The sequence below is a fragment of the Phyllostomus hastatus genome, unplaced genomic scaffold, assembly GCF_019186645.2.
Source record: "Phyllostomus hastatus isolate PE091 unplaced genomic scaffold, TTU_PhHast_1.1 phas_scaffold_78, whole genome shotgun sequence".
Classification (NCBI taxonomy): Eukaryota; Metazoa; Chordata; class Mammalia; order Chiroptera; family Phyllostomidae; genus Phyllostomus; species Phyllostomus hastatus.
Genome location: NW_025334041.1, coordinates 17,337,068 through 17,343,067, shown reverse-complemented (window position 1 = coordinate 17,343,067; position 6,000 = coordinate 17,337,068).

The following is a 6,000-nucleotide window of genomic DNA, read 5'->3' as shown; positions in this document are numbered from 1 at the left end:
TTCTAAATAAATTTGGTTCAAAGAATTCAGAGATATCTAAACATTAGAAACATTGAGAACACTATGTACATATCCTTGAGGGTACATACAAGACAGAATTCAGGTGAAGATTTTAGGGTCAAATGCTATTGATGAGAAAGCTTGAAATTAAACTGGATTGGAGAATTTAATTGAAGCCAAGAGGAGAAAAAGTAAAGCAAACCATAGTATGTAGTGAAAAGTAGGAAATAAGGAAACAAAACAAAAATTGGCAAACCTGGTCAATTACTAGTTAGGAAATGTAACATTTTAAAAATCCCAGGAACAAAAACAGAAATTCCTGAAAATAAATTTAGTATGTAGAAAAGAGTTTTAATAGAAAAAATTTAATGCTACTGAAGGATGTAATAGACTTGAATAAATGAAGACCTAATATGTTTATCAGCTAGGGAAACAGGGTATGATACGGAACTCAATTGTCCATTAATTATACCTCAATTTAGAGCACAGGTGGTAAACACAAGGCCTGTGGGCTGAATCCAGCCCTCCACCTTATTTCATCTGGCCTGGCACCTTGTTTCTACCCAGTGGCAGCACGGAGCTCTTGCTTAACTGTTAAGGAATAGTTACATTTATACAGTCCTAAAATTACATTTGGCCCTTTGAAGGCAACTGCAAAGCTTATGTGGCCCCCAGTGAAAATGAGTTTGACAGTCCGATTTAGAGCAATTCTATCAAAATCTCCAAAATGTTTTTTAGTGTGACAAGTGATTTGTAGGTACAGCCAGAAGATTATATGAAAGAAGTGAGCCAATACAATTCTGCAAGTGCATACTAAAGGGTATTTCAAACAGATCTCAAAGCTTACCAAAAAGCTATGTGTATTTTTCTATGGTTATTTAATGTTACCAAAAATGAAGCAGCTTCATACAATATCCATTCAATAGTTTATAGCTGTCAGTCAAAAGTCTGGCAGATGCAGGTGGGTTCTCTGCTGAAGATTTTACAAGACTGAAATCCAGGTGTTGGCTGGCTGAGTTCTCGTCTAGAGGGTTTAGGGCAGGGATGTCAAACTCATTTTCACCAGGGGCCACATCAGCCTTACGGTTGCCTTCAAAGGGCCAAATATAATTTTAGGACTGTATACATGTAACTACTCCTTAACAGTAAAGCGAGAGCTCGGCACTGCTGTGGGATAGAAACGATGTGCCAGGCCAGATGAAACACGGTGGAGGGCTGGATTTGGCCCGCGGGCCTTGTGTTTGCCACCTGCCGTCTGGGGGAACTCTGCTTCCAGGATTATTGGCAGAGCTCAGTCCCTTGAGGATGTAGGACTGAGGCTGCAGTTTTCCTACTGGCTGTTGGCCAGCAGTCGCCCGCAGCAGCTCAGATTCTTGACACTTCCCTCCTCATCTCAGTCAGGGACTCTCCCTCCAGGCACCTGCTTCTGTTCTCGTGCTGCCAATCTCTCTTCTTCCGCCAGTGGTTGGAGAAAACTCCATGATTTAAAAGGGCAGCGCTTGTATGTCAAGTACAGCGCAGGGAATAGTCCATAATATTACAGAAATTGTGTGTGGTGCCAGATGGGTACTTGAATTATCAGGGAGGGAGGGGATCACTTTGTAAAGTATACGATTGGCTAACCATTATGCTGTACACCTGAAACTAATATAAAATAATATTGAATGCCAACTCTAATTGAAAAATAAAATTTAAAAAATTACCAAATACATCGTAGAGCTCATGTGATTAAGGTTTGGGCCACCCAAAGAATTTCTTTCTTAAAGCCAACTGTGCCATATAATTATAATGTAAAAAATATTATGGAGATAAAGTTTATCATCTTCAGTTACAAGAAAGGTGGGGCACCCCAGGGTCCATGTGAGAATTCCGCCTACTACACTGGAGTAACAAACAGTGTGGTCCTATACCAGGGTACATAAGCACACCACAACAAAAACAGGACTATTTACGGTACATGCAACGTAGTGTAAGCGAAGCTACGTCTTCAAGTCTATAGAGAAAATACGGCTTTAACTGATTGTTTGAGGACACATGGACATCAATTTAGAGAAAAAATAAATTCCTACATTAAAATATATACCAATTGCAAATGGATTAAAATTTTAAAAGTAAAATGATAAAAGTACTGCAAGAAAATATGAGTATCTTGTGATCTTGGGATGGAAATCTTTGTAAGAAACACAATATATGCCCTGGCTGGCATAGCTCAGTGGATTGAACGCAGGCTGCAAACCAAAGCATCGCAGGTTCGATTCCCAGTCAGGGCACATGCCTGGGTTGAAGGCCATGGCCCCCAGCAACCGCACATTGATGTTTCTCTCTCTCTCTCTCTTTCTCCCTCCCTTCCCTCTCTAAAAATAAATAAATAACAATCTTTAAAAAAAAATAAGAATCTTAAAAAAAAGAAACACAATGTCTGAGATAAAACTCAAACAGAAGGGATCACCGATTACATAAAAATAAAGGCTGAACAGCAAACAAGAGAGCTAAAATATAAATGACAAATTACAAAAATTATTTGAACATATATAGAAAAAAATTCATCGTCCCAAATACATAGAGGGCTCTTAAACAGAGAAATACATGGAAAAAACACCACAGGACATGAAGAGAAATTCTGAAAAAAACAAATGTATACACAATACACAAGTGGTTCGAGCTCACTAAAACCTAAATCAATATAAATTATACAACATCATATTTTCCCCTATCACATAGTCAAAAATTAAAATGACCCATAATTTCCACGTTAGCAACATTGCCAACCATACGTTGCTGATAGGATTGTAAACTGGTACAAATGTCCTGAAATACAAAACCACCCATATCAGAAACTAATTTTTTTAATTTTAAAAAATTATTTTATTGTTGTTCAAGTACATTTGTTTGCATTTACCCCTCACCTCCCTGCCCCACACCAGCTATTCCGCCTCCCTCCCCTGCTTCCACCCCCACCCTTGGTTTTGTCCATGTGTCCTTTATAGCTATTCCTGAAAACCTTCCCATTATCCTCCATTATCCCCTCCCACCTCCCCTCTGGTTACTGTCAGATTGTTCTTAATTTCAATGTCTCTGGTTATATTTTGCTTGTTTGTTTTGTTGATTAAGTTCCACTTAAGGGTGAGCTCATATGGTATTTGTCCCTCACCACCTGGCTTATTTCACTTAGCATAATTCTCTCCAGTTCCATCCATGCTGTCACAGAGGAGTTCATCCTTTCCTTCTGCTGCATAATATTTCATTGTGTAAATGTACCATAGTGTTTTGATCCACTCATTTACTGATGGGCACTTAGGTTGCTTCCAGCACTTGCCTATTGTAAATTGTGCTGCTATGAACATTGGGGTGCATAGGTTCTTTTGAATTGGTGTTTCAGGGTTCTTAGGATATAATCCCAGCAGTGAAATTGCTGGGTCAAAGGGCAGTTCATTTTAGTTTTCTGAGGAATTTTCTCAAAAAGTAAAATTATTCCCCTTCAACACAGTTCTACTTCTGGGACTTTTATCAAATAAGGATGCCTATATGTGTATGTTCAATGTGTGTGTTTAATAAGAGAGAAAATATGAACCCAATTAAGAAAATATGAACTCAAATATTCATTAACAAATGAAACAAATTACACACTGAAATTCTGCCAGCATTAGAAATCAGAGTATCTTTATATATTCATATGGAAAGTAATCTGTATCAGATGAAAGTATGGCCAAAGTCTGAGTTGTGTGACTGCATTTATATTTTAAAATATTTTAAAGTCAATTTGAAAACTAAACTCTAAAACTACACATGAAACTGACAATAGTACTTATTTCTAGGATGCAGAATGTTACATGGGTGTGTACATGGCAGGAGGGTGGGGACACACTTTTGCACTTCAAACTTTAAAAAATGAATATACATTAATTTTACAACACAGTACTTCTTATTTGTGGAAGAAAAATATCCAAAGATGATCCTTGTGGTGACTGTGTTGTATAAAGCAAGTGAGACTCAATTCGACCATTTGGAAGTTAGTTCTAAGTTATCACTGACACACTGTTGGAATACAAATACCATATTTTTAGGACTATAAGATGCACCTAGGTTTTAGAGGAAAATAGGGAAAATATTTTTGAAGCAAAAAATGTGGTAAAATATTTAATAACCTGTGACCCTGCTCCACCGCTGCCCCTCCCCCACAGTGAGCCAGATAAGCTACATTCGGACTATAAGATGCACCCCCTTTCCCTTCCAAATTTGGGGGAAAGTGTGTCTTATAGTCTGAAAAATACCGTACTTGAAACTGGCATCATCTGTAGGCAAAGCACTTAACACATTAAGATATTCATTGAAGCAACATGTGAAAAGGTTAGTATCACATCAGAGGCAAAGTGATACCATTTGAAACTGTGCTTTTTTTTTACATTTTACATCTTTCATATAATGCTTTTTTAAAAATGTTTTATTGATTATGCTATTACTGTTGTCCCAGTATCCCCCTTCATTCCCCTCCACCCTGCACACCCTCTCCCAACCACATTCCCAACCTTTAGTTCATGTCCATGTGTCATAAGTTCTTTAGCTTCTACATTTCCCATACTATTCTTGCCCTCCCCCTGTCTATTTTCTACCTACCATCTATGCTGCTTATTCTCTGTACCTTTCCCCCCTCTCCTCCTCCCACTCCCCTGTTGCTAACCCTCCATGTGATCTCCATTTCTGTGGTTCTGTTCCTGTTCTAGTTGATTGCTTAGTTTGTTTTTGTTTTAGGTGTGGTTGTTCATAATTGTGAGTTTGCTGTCATTTTACTATACATGTTTTTTATCTTCCTTTTCTTAGATAAGTCCCTTTAACATTTCATATAATAAGTGCTTGGTGATGATGAACTCCTTTCACTTGACCTTATCTGAGAAGCACTTTATCTGCCCTTCCATTCTAAATGAAAACTTTGCTGGACAGAGCAATCTTAGATGTAGGTCCTTGCCTTTCATGACTTGGAATACTTCTTTCCAGACCCTTCTTGCCTGCAAGGTCTCTTTTGAGAAATCAGCTGACAGTCTGATGGAAACTCCTTTGTAGGTTACTGTCTCCTTATCTCTTGCTGCTTCTAGGATTCTCTCATCTTTAATCTTGGATAATGTAATTATGATGTGCCTTGGTGTGTTCCTCCTTGGGTCCAACTTCTTTGGGACTCTCTGAGCTTCCTGGACTTCCTGGAAGTCTATTTCCTTTGCCAGATTGGGGAAGTTCTCCTTTATTATTTGTTCAAATAAGTTTTCCACTTGTTGCTCTTCCTCTCCCCCTTCTGGTACCCCTATAATTTGGATGTTGGTATGTTTAAAGATGTCCTGGAGGTTCCTAAGCCTCTCCTCATTTTTTTGAATTCTTATTTCTCCATTCTTTTCTGTTTGGTTGTTTCTTTCTTCCTTCTGGTCCACTCCATTGATGCAAGTCCCAGTTTTCTTCCCATCACTAGTGGTTCCCCGTGCATTTTCCTTCATTTCACTTAGCACAGCCTTCATTTTTTCATCTAGTTTGTGATAAAATTCAACCAATTCTGTGAACATCCTGATCACCAGTGCTTTGTACTGTGCATCTGATAGGCTGGCTATCTCTTAGTCACTTAGTTATATTTGCTGTGGAGCTTTGATCTGTTCTTCTGTTTGGGCCTTTTTTTTTTTGGCTTGTCGCATCTGTTATGTATGAGGGGTGGAGCCTTAGGTGTTCACCAGGGTGGGGCAACCCAGGTGCTGGGTTGTGATGCTGTATGTGGGGGTGGGGTTCAAGAGGGAACAGTGGAGGTTGCTCCGTTCTCCGTCCGACTTCAGTCCTTTCCACTGCTTCCCCCAAGTAAACTGGGCCCTTCTGGTGTTGATTCCCATGTGGGTGGAATTGTGCACATTCTAGGACCCTGTGGGTCTCTCCAACAAAAACTGTGAGAATGGGAGTCTCTCCCTGTGTATCAACCCCGACAGGTGTTTTCAATCAGTGTGCTCCAAGGTTCTGTTTCCAGTTGCTGGG